Source organism: Peromyscus californicus, unplaced genomic scaffold, assembly GCF_007827085.1.
Source record: "Peromyscus californicus insignis strain IS unplaced genomic scaffold, ASM782708v3 Scaffold_8__1_contigs__length_139910024, whole genome shotgun sequence".
In the NCBI taxonomy this organism is placed as follows: Eukaryota; Metazoa; Chordata; class Mammalia; order Rodentia; family Cricetidae; genus Peromyscus; species Peromyscus californicus.
The window spans coordinates 26,951,372-26,966,246 of NW_026294606.1; the positions used below are offsets into that span (position 1 = coordinate 26,951,372).

General features: G+C 46.3%; 1 long non-coding RNA gene across 1 annotated transcript; it reads left to right on the forward strand.

Annotated features, from left to right (window-relative positions):
* The first annotated feature begins 4,197 nt into the window (after positions 1-4,197).
* Positions 4,198-14,614, forward strand: LOC128104420 (uncharacterized). Its single transcript, XR_008215996.1, has 2 exons — positions 4,198-4,347; positions 13,519-14,614. It is a non-coding gene; the product is annotated as an uncharacterized LOC128104420 (long non-coding RNA).
* The last annotated feature ends 261 nt before the right edge of the window (positions 14,615-14,875 follow it).

Sequence of the window (14,875 nt, forward strand, 5' to 3'; positions counted from 1 at the left end):
GTAGACTTGAATTAGCTTTCTACTGTTTACAGTAACAGCTGTGTGATATTTTATGGATTTCTTGACCTCTGGACTCCCTAGTTCCCTAATTTTTCTCCTCTTCCCTCTCCTCTCCTCCTTTGTCCTTCTGGTCACTCCTCTCTTTATTTTCCCTTCCTTCCATCCCCTCCCTCCTTTTCTCCTGCCCCCTCTGCTCTCTTTCCCCATCCCCCTTCCCCCCTCTTATCTCTTCTCTCCTCCTGCATCCCTCTCTCTCGCCTCCTTTCTCTCTGCTTCTTTATCTCCTTCTCCTCTCTTTATCTCTTTTTTTTGTGTGTGTGCTTATGTATGCATGTTTGTGTGTATGTGCTTGATCTTGTGAGTGTGTGTGTGTGTGTGTGTGTGTGTGTGTGTGTGTGTGTGTGTGTGTTGGGCTTTGCTTTCTACCTTATTTGAAGCAGTCTCTCTGTTCACTGCTGTGTACACCAGCCAAGGTGGCCCAGGAGCCCACCCACCATTTCTCCACAGGAGGACCACAATGACAGACACACTCTACTACAGCCAGCTTTGTGTGGCTTGGTCCTCAGGCTGCACAGTGAACACTTTACCCGTTGGGTTACATCCCCAGTCCTTTCTTCCTTTCTCCCCCCCACCCCCTTTCTCTCTTTTTCAATACAGGGTTTCTCAGACAGCCTGCCTGTCTTGGAACTCACTATATAGACCAGGCTAGCCTTGAACTTAGTGATCTGTTTGCCTTTGCCTCCTGAATGCTGATTAAAGGCATGTGCCACCATGCCTGGCTCCCTTTCTTTTTGAGACAGGCTCTTGCTATAAAAACCAGGCTGGCCTTGAGTTCTTGATCCTCCTATTTCAGACACCTGAGTGCCTGTTGCTTGGCTGTAATTTTTCTTTTAAATAATTGCTTTTAAAATTACTCTGTAGCAGCAGGTATGGTGGCACACATTTTAATCCCAGCACTAGGGAGGCAGAGGCAGGTGGATCTCTGAGTTGAAGGCCAGCCTAGTCTACAGGGTGAGTTCCAAGACAGCCAGGGCTATGTAGAGAGATCCTGTCTCAAAAAACAAACAAAGAAACAAAAACAAAACAAAACTGCCCCCACCACCAACAAGATAAACAAACAAACCAAACAAAACTCTATAAGAATTTCTTAATTTTTTGAAATGAGACCAACAGTACGTTCCTTTTGAGATCGTCCTGGTGAATCTGCTAGTGAATGGCACCAGAAGGTATTAGTCAAACCACTGTTTTTTGTTGGTTTGCTTGTTTTGTTTTTCTTTCTGTGTGTAGTTATTATGCCTGGACTACAGAAGGGCCCCGTTTTAGTAATGAGAAATCGTGCAAACTAATTTTTACTTAAGGGCTGCAGAGGGACTTTCTAAGAAACTACTGGTGAATTACTTGGCAAGGTGAAATAAAATAAGCGCACAGAACCGCCAGTCTGTGTGGTTTGTATTTCTTTCATCTCCTGCATGGCCCAGCCTTCAAAGAAATGGGCAAAGAATACACAAACTCTGCCTTCAAAATTCTGACGAAGCATTTTATCGGACCACATGAAATCACCGTTTTTAAAGGACAAACACAAGGGACTGTTTGGCAGTTTCGTATGGCCCAGCTTGGTGGTAAGAGGCAGGAGAATGACACTTAGTGAGGGGTGAGGGAAAGCCTGTGTGAGGCATGGATGCTCAGAACGGCAGAATGTAGGTGCCAATGTAAGTCCAGCACTCTCCTGGACCTGAGGTTCACTCAGAGCAGCTGGCCGGCCGGCGTGGCTGACTTCTTGCTCTGCCCTTTCTTGCTGTGAACTTTCAATCTTGCAGCTGAACCCCAGAGAGAGGACACTCAGCCATGCGGCATTGACCTTGGCTTGCACTCCAGGCATTTTGGGCACCTCCTCCAGATAATCTTGGGAACACAAAGTTCCTGATTGGACTTGGTGCTCTTCCCCAAGGCTTCCCTGTTGGGTGTGTGGGCATTTTAGACTGAGAGGACACTGACAGACAGTTGAGGGTGGGTTGGGGGTGTGGCTTGTGCCTAGCTGGGCAGAATGTAAGACTCTCCAATCTGCTTTTCAGATCCTGCTCACTATGAACAGGGGCTGCTCTTGGGGCCCCTTGGGGCTTCTCCTGCCTGGTGAGACACCCTGTTCCTTACACTGTACTTCTGGGAGATTGATTCTACTTCCTGTTATCGCTGCCCACTGAGACTTTCTTCCTCCTCCCTCCTGGCAACTGCAGGGGGCCTGCCTCCAGCAGCGCCCAATCAGATCTCTTGCTGGAAGAATCCTTCAGCCCAGGGACACTCTTGATCAGGGGACACACACACACACACACACACACACACACACACACACACACACACCCTGGAGGCAGTGGAGGTGTGGGAGAGAGGGTGCTTGGTTGAGCTTTCATCCACTCATCTTTTGTTTGCTGGGCTCTGCCCTGGGTGGGTGCTGGACTGACTGCCTTCCAAGAGGCATCAGGCACAGCCTGTGAACAGCACAGGCGCTGAGCCCGTGGAGAGGGCTACACAAGAAGAGAGGATGTGTGACGGGAGTTGAAAGGCTGTGTATGTTTCCGAGAGAGAGAGAGAGAGAGAGAGAGAGAGAGAGAGAGAGAGAGAGAGAGAGAGAGAGAGAGAAAGATCTGAAAGACCGAGAAGGGAATCCATTTGTTTTGCATGAAGCAAACAGTGTTATTTGAAGGATGCTTGCCAGATGTGGTGGTGCACAGATGTGGTGGTGCACAGATGTGGTGGTGTAGGCCTGTGACCCCCTTTACTCAGAGGCAAAGGCGGCAGAAGAGCAAGTTCCAGGCCAACCGGGGCTATGTAGTGAGATCCTGTCTCTAAAGGGATGTGGAGCGGGGAGAAATGGTAATAAACTGTTACCATTTACACCTATAATATATATAATAATTTTTCTAATAATGGAAATGACAGCTACTTACTATGGGTTCCTCAGTATTTTTTCCACATTATTTAATAATCTCAAAACCACTTTATCTCAAAAAGATAAAAGGACTTGAATCTTTCTTGTAAAATGTATTTCTCTTCTGGCTCTGACCAGGTCCTGGGTTGTTGTGCGGCTGTGTGTGCGGCTGTGACCCACGGCTCAGGCTTTCGTGTCCCTTACTCTATGTTCCTCCCTACATCCCTTTCTTTCTTTAAAACATTATGCTTTTTTACATTTAATAATTTATTTATGTATGCATTTGTATGCGTGTCATGATGCCATGGTGTGTGTAGAGGACAACTTTCCGGAGTCAGTTCATTCCTTTTATCATGTGGGGCCTGGGACTCAAACTCCTGTTGTCCAGCTTGGTGGCAAGTGCCTTTACCTGCTGGGCCATCTCATCAGGCCTCACATCAAATCTCTTAACCTTTGACCTTTATTTTGGGCAAATCAGCCCATCTTTCCATTCAGTTGACTCACACCACTCAGGGCAACCTTCTGTGACTGGCCCCATCAGCTGAGTTCTCACTGAGCAATTATGTGTTCAATTTCCCGGCACTCTGGTATCTTCTTCGGAGCAGCCGGTCATTCATGGATTTAGCATCCTCGCACACCTCCTCCCAAGACACTAATTATACTTAATTTAACGCTCACCTCTTTCCTGTAGTGCTTATTTCCCCAGGGTCTAATCTCCTCAGTGCATTGAGTTTGGTGTTTGCCACACGGCTGCTGGTTTTCTCAGCTGGGCTGTGATCCCTGGTGATAGTTGATGTGCCAGAAGAAAGTCTGGATGTTGGCACTGGCAGCTAGCATGTTTACTTTCCAGCCCTGGTGGGAATCCCTTTGCCTTTGGCACCAACCCTTTATTAGGATAATGGGAATTGGAACTTGGTGTGGATAGGGATAGGAGAGGGGTAAGTGTGGATGAGCAGCCCTAGAGTACAGTAACAGGCAAGGACGTGGAGTTCAGAAGAAGGGATGGTCAAGAGGAGAACTGAGGACGCCAGCAGATACAGAAGGAGGCTTGGTGGGATGGTAGGTGGAGAAAATTTGAGCTTGAACGGCCTTTCTCAACTCTGAACAGTGTGAGGTCAGTTTACTGTGGTGTGTGGGACTTGAGCAAAGGGAAGTAGAGATAACAGACACATACCAGAGGCAAGGAGATCTTTGGGAGGAGGTTGCCATAGCTACAGTGACCATAATAAGATGTGGGGGTGGTGAGGGAAGAATGACATGATGGTTTTGGAGCTGCTGGGGAGGCATCAGGCCGGGCTTTACTGATTCCCTAGGTGTGGCACACTACAGTGTGGAGGAGGAGAGTCTTCGGTGTGGGGTAGTGGGGAAGCTGCCCACCGTCAAAGAGCACTTCTGAAGAAGGACCAGGTCTGGGAAAGATGGTAAGCAGGGTCTGAGATGCTGATGTGACATGGGTAGGGAGCAGCAAGGCTGAGAGAGTGGGTGAGGTCCTGTGCGGGGGAGGTTGGGCCGGAGACAGGCTTATGACTAGTCGACATTGAGGCGATAACTGGTGTCACGGCACACGGATGGAGTTTCTGAGCACTCTGAAGGGCTTCCAGGAAGTGAGAGGAAGAAGGGGAAGCTGTAAAGTAACCTGAAATGGAACTGTCAAAGAAAGAGAGTCAGTCTAGTGCAAAGCCGCAGAAGCCCAAGGAAGGAGGAGTCGCAGGAGAGAGGTGGGTGATGGGTCATGTGAACCTCAGCAGTGCAGTAGCTCACAAGGCCGGACTGCCAGTTCCCATCCACGTGCTTTCCTAGAAGTTACTTGTGTAAACCTTACGTGATTACGTTTTCTCTCCTTTTACAGACAGGACCAGTGAGACCAGAGATGCAAGTGTTTGGGCCCACCTCACAACCAGCATGGTGTGGCAACATATGGGATCCAGAGGGACTTGTGTGGGAATGTGGAGCTGGGGGTGGTGGTGCACACCTTTAATCCAAGCTCTTGGGAGGTAGAGGCAGGGGGATCTCTGTAAGTTCGAGGCTAGCCTGGTCTACAGAGTGAACTCCAGGACAGACAGTGCTACACAGAAAAACTCTGTCTCGAAAAACCAAAAAAACCAACTAAGCAACCAACCAACCAGCCAGCCAGCCAACTAACCAACCAACCAACAACAACTGTTAACACATTTTAAGAGCTCTGCAGCTCAGGATGCATTTGAATCTTTAAAGAGAAACTGTGCTCTGCACACTGGGCCCTTGTTATGTAGGAACTCCATTCCCTCAAAACTACCCACAATTCAAGAGCCAATGGGTGAGTGTAGTTATCTGTGAACACATCAGTTCCACCCTACCCCCTCTACAACCTTCAAGGATGAAGCTATGGGGCTTGGAGTGTCACATGAGAACCTTGGTGTGGCACGCAGAATCATCCTCTGCTCTAAAGCCCTCTCTTCCTTGTTATCATTAGTTTCTCAACTTACTCATCACCTCCTGAGTTCTCCCTGGCCTCCTGGTCACTCTGCTACACTGCGCATGTTAGTGGGCCTCGTCTTTCTGAAACTGGAGGAACCAATGAGGAGGACGTGCATGGCTGGTCCACTGTTCTATCTTAACAGTCAGAGAAGTGCACACGGGAACTGCGGTTAATCAGTTTTCGGTTATAGGTGCTGGAGCCTTTCCTTCAGGCAATCTTCCCTTGCAGGGAGTGCTCTGCCTCTAGCTACATTTAGAGTCTGCTCTCTTGTGCAGAACTTGGACCTCTTCTTGAGTCCAGTCCCTTCTTTGTTAACCTGTAACCATCTTGGTGAACGATGGCCCACTGTCCCACGAGCTTGGAGGCTCAGGACAAGTAGTCGCCACCTCCCCCAGAGTGTTGCAGAGTTCCTTGCAACCTCTGGCTGCAGGCTATTGAGTAAACAAGGAAGGAGGAAGTAGCAGCTAAGGGACAGAAGGCTCTCCTGTCCCTGGAACTCCAGGAAAGCAGCCCCTTGGCCTGCTTTGTGGCAGAAGCAGGAGACTCTGTCCCTCCAAAGAGAAAGCCACAACCTATGGCCCTTGTTGCCTCATTTCTGAGTTTCTTTGGTCAACATGCCTGCAAACTTTCCAGAAGAGCCGTGTTATCACTGTGTTCCTGTGAGGACCGGCCAACAGGTACAGACTGCTCTGGAAATTTGCCCTCGGGGAGCGAGGGTGACATCCAGTAACTGGCCTGGCTGATGTTTATCAATGTGCTTTCAGTGAAAATTGTATAAAGTGAGATAGAGCAATACAATTGCTTAATGATGGTTGTCTGAAAAAAAAAATTCTGGTCAAAAGCAGTTTCCACACAAACTGATTTGGGTGAAGTAATTATGAAAACTTGAAAAATCAAATTCCTGAATCTAAGTGGCAAGCACTTTCTAAGAATGAATACAGCTAAGCCTTGGCTTTCTAGTTTGCCTTACAGCCGGGTAGGCACAAGTTCCACTAGGTCTTTATAGCCGAGCGTGGAGATGGAGATGTGATTTGTTAACTAATGGGCCCGAAAAGATCTGGTTCTTATGGCTGAGGACAAACATACTTCAATCCAGCACATGGGAAAAGAAATGGAGCAAAGACAATTTAATGGAGCCAGAGCCTGTTGCCTTTCTCATTCCGGGTCCCACCTTTCTCATTTATGACCTTCCAGCTCTTGCTCCACCCCCAACTTCTCAAATTGGATTCAAAGCCAAGCGTCCTTGCTCAAACCAGATCCCTAGATGTAGCCTCTGAGGCTGGAACTCAGGTTGTCACAAAAAAAGGGGCAAGTTTGTGGCTGAAGGGAGCTTTATGGTAGAAAGCAACAAAATAAGATTAACTTGTTACATTATAGAACATATTTTTACATGCATTGCGTGTGTGCACGCATGTGTTTATGTGTGTGCAGGTGCACGTGTATGTGCATGCATGAAAGTGTGTACTTTCCTGTGTGTGTGTGTGTGTGTGTGTGTGTGTGTGTGTGTGTGTGTGTGTGTGTTGAAACCTGAGGACAACCTTGGATGTCATTATCCTCAGGCAACATCCACTTGATTTTTTTTTTTTTTTTTGGACAATGACTTTTGTAGGCCTGGAACTCACTAGTTGAGGAAAGCTGACTGAGCCCAGGGATCTTCCTCTCTCTGCCTCCCCAGTGCTGGGATTAGAGGTACACATTAGCATGCCAAGTTTCTTGTTTGCTTTTATGTAGGTTCTAGGGCTAACCATCCACTCCGGAGGCTTGTTTACTGTCTGAACTATTCTCCTGGTCCAGTATTCACTTTTTAAAATGGTGCTGGAGATCAAACCCAGGGTCTCACAGATGCAAAGTAAGCCTCCTACCAACTGAGCTACATTCCCAGCCTGTAGCACACACATCAACATGCCTAAATGCCATGGCACACTGCAGTGCAGGTTCCTCAGGGTCTGGGCAGTGTGCCTGTGTAGCTGCGTGTTGTGTTGTGATGTGATAGACTTCCTCTACTACATGTCACAGACATTTTCCTTGCCCTTATTCCCTGTGCACCACACTGTAACAATTACTGAGATGGCATTCCTATTGTTTTAGGTAGTATAAATCACCTGGAGAAGGTCTAAAGTGTGTGGGAGGATATGGAGGTTTTGTGTAAGTTCTATGAAGTATTTGCCGTTTTTATATAAGAGACTTGAGAACCCATGGATTTTCATCTCCATGACAAGGAGTGTTCCGAAACAACTCCCTGTACACACCAGCGGATGACTGCCTAGTATTGTATTTAGGCCTACCATGGCCCAGTGTCCCAAGTCTCCAGATGACAAGCCCCTCCTACTGTGTTCTTTGCAGAAGTGACGGGAGGGATGGGATGTCACAGAACTTGGGGGAACTGTCTGGTAGGCCATATGGACATGGTGCCTCATGAGTCTGCATTTCCTAAAGCAAAGGACCGTTCCTATCTCCCTTTCTCCACACCCCTTGTTTACTTTATCCTGACTAAGTGCCTCGTGCTATCCTTACTCCTAAGAGTCACTCCTGAGGACCTTATTGAAATGGACCATGGTCTTCGTCAACTCCTCTGTTGGTCAGATGAGTCATATGACTGACCTTGAGCCCAGGTGCCCACAGGATTCTTCCAGATAAATGTCTGCATGGCACCACTCATGATCCATATTAAGCTAGTTGTTGGGGCACAGCCTTCTAATACTAACACTCAGAGGCGGGGGAGGAAGGGTAAAGAACTCAAGGCCAACCTGAGCCACACTGCCAGACTCTGTCTCAAAAACACAAAACAAAGCAAACAGCAGGACCAGCACAAAGACTCCATTGATCCAATCTGTTGACCTTCACGTTTTTTTTCTGATACCAAAAAAGAGTCCAGGTGTTGCAAATATTTTTTTTTTTTACATTTTTTTGATTCTTTGGGAATTTCACATCATGTACCCCAATCCCACTCATTTCCCAGTTCTTCCATGTCTGCCCTCCACTCTTGTAGCCTCCCCCCAAAAGAAAAAAAAGAAAGAAAAACATTTTGCTCCATTGTCTTTCCTGCCTCTCCATCACCTCTTCATTAGTCGTAGTTGCACTGGGAGCTGCTGTGTGTCACACAGTATACCCTTATGCCCAGACAGCTTTACTTGCAAATGTTCAACTTGCAATGAGTTGTTGGTCTGGTTCAAGACCTCTGGCTTCTGGTACATCGTCAATACTGGACCCTCACCGAAACTTCTCTCAGATATCCTGATGTTGTCCTGGGTCATGATGATCCAGTGGCTATGGTTCCACAGGAACAATCCCTTCAAATACTCCAGAGGTCATAGATGGGGTAGAAGTTGAGGTGGGCTGACTCAAAGCCTTGGATGTGAGCCTGGGTGGTAGCTGAGTAGATCAGGCTGGGCCTCTACAGGGACTCGCCCCTCCAGGCAAAGGGTAGAGCCAGCTCTCCTGCACCCACACCATCAAGGTCAGCTCTCCCAAGAACACGGTAAGGGGTGAGGCCATCTCTCCCATTTTGGTTGCTGACAAGGAGGGGGCCAGCCCGGATGTCAGCATGGCCTCAGGTGGCAGCCCAGACCTCGGAATCTGTATGGCTTTCAGTGGCCACGACATCAATGTTGTAATTACTTTTGTGCAGCTTCTCACATTGCCAACCTTTGATGCCTTTACTCCTCCTTCCTTCCTTCCTTTCTCCCTCCCTCCCTCTCTCTCTCTCTCTCTCTCTCTCTCTCTCTCTTTCCTTTCTTCCTCCCTTCCTCTCTTTCTTCCTCCCTTCCTCTCTTCCTTCCTTCCTTCCTTCCTTCCTTCCTTCCTTCCTTCCTTTCTTTCTTTCTTTGACAAGTTTTCTCCATGTAACAGCCTTAGCTATCCTGGAAATTGCTTTGTAGACTAGGCTGTTCTTGAACTCACAGAGGTCCACCTGCCTCTACCTCCCAGTGCCAGGATTAAAGACGTGTGCCACCATGCCCAGCTACTCCTCATTTCTCAGACCTGTACTTTTGCAAAGATCACAGTGACCACCTAGGACTTTGTATTTCTCTCTCATGTATACAGCCTTTTCTTTTTTGTTTTTCTGAGATGGGATCTCACTGTGTAGCCCTGGTTAGCCTGGAACTGGCGATGTAGACCAGTCTGGCCTTGAACTCATAGAGGTCCACATGCTTCTGCCTCCCCAGTACTGGGATTAAAGGCGTGTGACCACATCCAACAACAGCCTTTTCTTTTTTTTTTTTTTTTTTTTTTTTTTTTGAGACAGGGTTTCTCTGTGCAGCTTTGTGCCTTTCCTGGAACTTGCTTTGTAGACCAGGCTGGCCTCGAACTCACAGAGATCTGCCTGCCTCTGCCTCCCAAGTGCTGGGATTAAAGGCGTGCACCACCACCGCCGGCCAACAACAGCCTTTTCTTATGTCACCTTTCCCTAGCCCTCTTCCTGACTCCCCAGTCAGCTTCTACTTCTTATTGTGTTGGCTCATGGCTAGATGCCTCCAGCCTTTTGTGAGTGGGAAGCCTTGCTGTTAGGACCTTAATTGCATCTGAAACCCTAATTTGGACCTGAAAGATGGAGCTGGCTATTATCACAAAGCTGGAATTCCCTTATGAGGTTCTTGTCAAGTGCTACAGGGGTGATACACAGAGGTAGACTTCCTATAAGGGGCACATATCTGCAGAGAAAGTAAGAAAAACTAAGTAAGGACAATGACCAAAGGAAAGGCAGGTTGAGGGAGGAAGGCTACATAGGGCCTACCAGATCTCAAATAACTGTCACGGAGACTTAATATTTATTATACATGTTTGGCTGATAGCTCAGACTTGTTACTAGTTAACTCTTACATTTTAAATTAATCCATATTTCTTATCTACCCTCTGTCATGTGGTGGTACCTTCTTTCTTTCTTTCTTTCTTTCTTTCTTTCTTTCTTTCTTTCTTTCTTTCTTTCTTTCTTTCTTTCTTTCTTTTTTCTTTCTTTTTTTTTTCTAGAGCTGAGGACTGAACTCAGAGCCTTGTGCTTGCTAGGCAAGCACTCTACCACTGAGCTAAATCCCCAACCCGGTACCTTCTTTCAACACAGCATGTTCATCTTCCTTCTCTCTGTGTTTCCAGAGACTTCTGAGACCCCACCCTTTCTCTTCCCAGTGTCCTCTATGTCTGGCTGTCCCACCTATATATACCTCCTGCCTAGCTACCAGCCAGTCTGTTTTTTTTTATTAAACAAATCAGAAGATGTCTTGGCAAAGACACATCTTCACAGTGTATAAAAAGATTATCCCTTGCCGGGCAGTGGTGGCGCACGCCTTTAATCCCAGCACTCGGGAGGCAGAGGCAGGCGGATCTCTGTGAGTTCGAGGCCAGCCTGGGCTACCAAGTGAGTTCCAGGAAAGGCGCAAAGCTACATAGAGAAACCCTGTCTCGAAAAACCAAAAAAAAAAAAAAAAAAAAAAAAAAAAGATTATCCCACAGCACCCTTCCTTCCATGGGGAAATAGCATTGGAAGCTGAAGGGTGTGTACCCTGTGTGGGCCTCCTCCCCACTTCTGTGACTACATCCAGTGCTTCTCCTTCACGGCTCTTTTCTTCTTTCCTTAGTTTCCTGCTTGATTCTTCCATGGTCCCTTCTACTCCCAGCAACAACACACTATTTCTATCCAAGACCAACCAGCTCATATTTCCAGTTCCTCTTGCTGATTCTGGCGCCTGCTCTACATACCAGCTTTACCATCCTCCTCCTCCAAGTCCACCTGACAGGGCATCTTCTCTCATCTGCTATCTTTATGCATGATCCTCTGGTCACCAGGATGGCTTCTGTTCCGGCCAAAGCTGATCCCTCTTGGCTAGCATGTTATAAAGGCGGCATTCCTTTGCTTTTGTGTGGCTGCCACTCACATGAGAGGGACCAGACGGCAAGAACAGCTTGCAGGGGTGCGTTCTGAATGGGCTTTGGAGAGACCAAACCCTGCTCACACCTCTACTTAAAAGCCTGAAGGAGACCTGTGAAGACTGTAAACATCAAAGGATGCACGCCAGCTGCACAACTGTATACAGACAGACACATGTCTGCTGATGCAGGGGTTATATCCTGATAGACCCACTGCCAATCAAAATATCATAAACCAAAAGGACAGTGAAGACACCCAAACTATTGACGATCCTAGCGTAGCCCCACCCACCTTAACATAAATCAGAACACTTAGGTTAATCTTCAGTGAGCAAAACCATCTAAAGCAAACTATTTTATGACAGTGTTATGTGCCAGGTATCTTACTGAATATTGTACTCAAAGTGAAAAGCAAAACGGTTGCGTAGGCGTACATTTATACCATTATAAAGTTGAAAATCTATGCCAAGTGATCAGTCAGGGTACAACAGTATGAGACATGCTAGAAGAATGTATTCTAGCCTATTGAAGGGATGCCCTATGCCCTGCCTTTCTCCTTCCCTCCCTCGCCCCCATTCCTACATCCCCCAGGTTTTCCAGAACTCCTGGACTCATTTTGGCTGCGACTACAGGTATCTACGTGAATCCCTTAATTGTGTGTGTATGTTATGTGTGAGGGTGCGGGTGTGTATGTGTGTGTGTATGTGGAGATCAGAGGTCAAATGTAGGGTGTTTGTTGAGACAAGCTCTCTTAATCAATCTGGGACTCCTTGGCTTAACTCGCTGGCTAGGAAGCTCCACAGACATGCCTGTGTCTGCTTTCCTGATGCTGGGATATAGGCCTATATTGTTACATCTGACTTTTTATATGGCTGTTGGGGATCCAAAGTCAGGTTCTACACTTCCACAGTAGTACTTTACTCACTGAACCATCTCTTCAAACGTGTGTGTGTGTGTGTGTGTGTGTGTGTGTGTGTGTGTGTGTCTGTCTGTCTGTCTGTCTGTGTCTGTGTGTGTACTTGTACGTGTGTATGCGTGTATTCAACAGAAAGACAAAATGGAGCTTGCAGACTGGAGAGGGGAGCTTCACTGGTATCTAACAGTCCCTAGTTCAGTTCTTAGAATATTAACTCAGTGGTAGGAGCTGTTAAAGAGGATTGTACGATAGGCTCTGGTGTTCTTTCTTAGGCCATGGGAGACACAGGTTAAAAACCCTCCTGGGAAGAAACTGAAAGGTAATGTGAGGCTTGCCTCTTGGGGTGTGTGATGTTGACTTGGTTAACTTGTAACATAAACCAAACACAATCACAAAGGGAACTGGACTGATGTTAGGAGCTACATTTATTAATTTATTGTTTAATTAATTTGGTACCAATTTATTTTGCCACTGTAGATTACGCTTATCAATAGAATACACATCACAATAGAAGGACCCTTTTTATTCTTGAAGGATTTTTCCAGACACACACACCCCATCCTGTACTAAAATCTGTGAATATTCAAGTCCATAAAGCTTATATACTAGCACAGCATAGTATTCGCATATAACCTATGTATGTCTTCCCATATCCTTCAGATCATCTGTAGATGACTTATACTACTCAATAAATGCAAGGGCTGTGTAAATAGTTGTTGTCCTGTACTGTTTAAGGAAGATTGAAAAGTAACAAAAGTCTGTGTGTGTATACTCCAGGTGCATGCTCCCCCACTCCCCAAATATTTTCCATCTTTGATTGATTGAATCTTTGGGTGTGGGATCTGCAGCTTTGCCATCACATTCTCTTCAGGGCTGGGCGTGGTGGTGCATGCCTGTAAACCCTGGCAGTTGGATTCAGGAGGACCAGGATTTCAAAGTCATCCTTGGATCTAGAACCTATGGTCTGGGAAACATGAGGCCCTATCTCAAAAAACTGAAAAAAAAAACAAAATAAAAAAAAAAACAAAAACAAAAAGAAAATCAACAACAAAATAAAAACCAAAGCGGATTTTCTTCTGGGTTCTCATCTGAGTATGATTCCTACCTAGTTCCTTAAACATATAACTAATGTCTGTAAACATTCTTAATCACTCAGATCTCCGTCATTAATTACTCAGTCTCCATGTCTTCTTGCAAACAAACAAACAAAAAAACTCCACGAATTCAGTGAGAACTAGACTTTTTCCTATCTGAGGGCAAAATAAGGAAACACACACTTCTAATAGTAACTTTCTCTTTTACTTCATCTTGAAAAAATCCTTTCTGAAAATCTCTCTTGTTCTCTCTCCTGCCTAGCTAAAGAAAATAATGAGTATGCCTCAGATGGTGGTGGAGAAGGACCTGCAACATTAACACCCAGACTGGAGTCTCAGCACAGTCGCTTACAGAAGGCATGCACTTTGAAATGCAGCACGGTATACTGTCAGTTGCCTTGGTGAATCTTAAGTGGCCACCCCCCTCTTGAGACAAGGTCTCTCTCTCTGTAGTAGCCCTTATGATGTAGACTGAGCAGGTCTTGAATTCCCAGAGATCTTCTGCCTGTCTCCAGAGTGCTGGGATCAAAGGTATGCACCACCACACCCAGCCCCACTCCCGCTTTGAAGGACAGAGCCTGGCTATGCAGCTCAGGCTAGCCAAGGACTTAAGATCTTTACCTTTTCCCTCCAAACGCTAAGAAGACAGGAATCTACCAGCACAGCTAGCTTAGTCTTCAGCCTTTTTTCTTTCGTTTGTTTGTTTTTTGAGATCTCACTATATACCTTTGGCTAGCCTGGAACTGACCAGACTGACCTTGAACTCAGAGAGATCCACCTGCCTCTACCTTCTAAGTGCTGCGGTTAAAGATTCACTCCCAACTCCATCACACCTTTAGCCTCTGAATTTGGTACTGGCGACTGCTGGATGCTTGGACCCCGAATGAGGCAGCTGTATCTTGTGGAGCATCTGCACTCAGGATTACACTCAGGAATACTCCTGCCCACCACAGTTGGTGCAGCTCTGTTCCCACAGCACCCTACTCTAACCTCCTGTTCTGTGGAAAACCAGCCTTTCCAGACAGGGGATTGTGGGTCAGCAATGACTTCCTTGGAGCTATTTATATTTTACTAGAAAATTTCTGGTAATATTACCAGTGTCTTCATCCAAGTAAATCTATCTCCAGTGCAGGGAATTTGAGGTATGTGACATGACAAGCCATGAAGATAATTTTGCCTGGGAGAGGGGTTCCCTTCCAACATCCCCTCCCCCTGCAAGAGGCTGCACATTTTATAAGACATCCTTGTTTGGTTGCCTCATGTCTGTTTCCTTGTCTGTAAATAAATAGAGAGGATGGTTTTATAACTGTTTCCTGCTCTAACGTTTCCAGTTCCATGAAATAAATGATTTCTCAGTACTAGTGTGAGAGAGGTCACCTACTTTATTTTTCTGGACACTCAGAGCTCACCAGTCATCATTTCCATTGAACATTCACACACACAGGCACAGGGCAGCATTGCACATAGTAGCTGAAAGGCAGAAGCAACCTCAAACTTCCATTAAAGGATGGACGGACAAACAAAATGTGAGAAATACATGCAATGGAATGTTCATGGATCAAAAGGAAGGAAATCAGACACACACTACAACATGAATGAAAATGAAAGACTATGTTAAA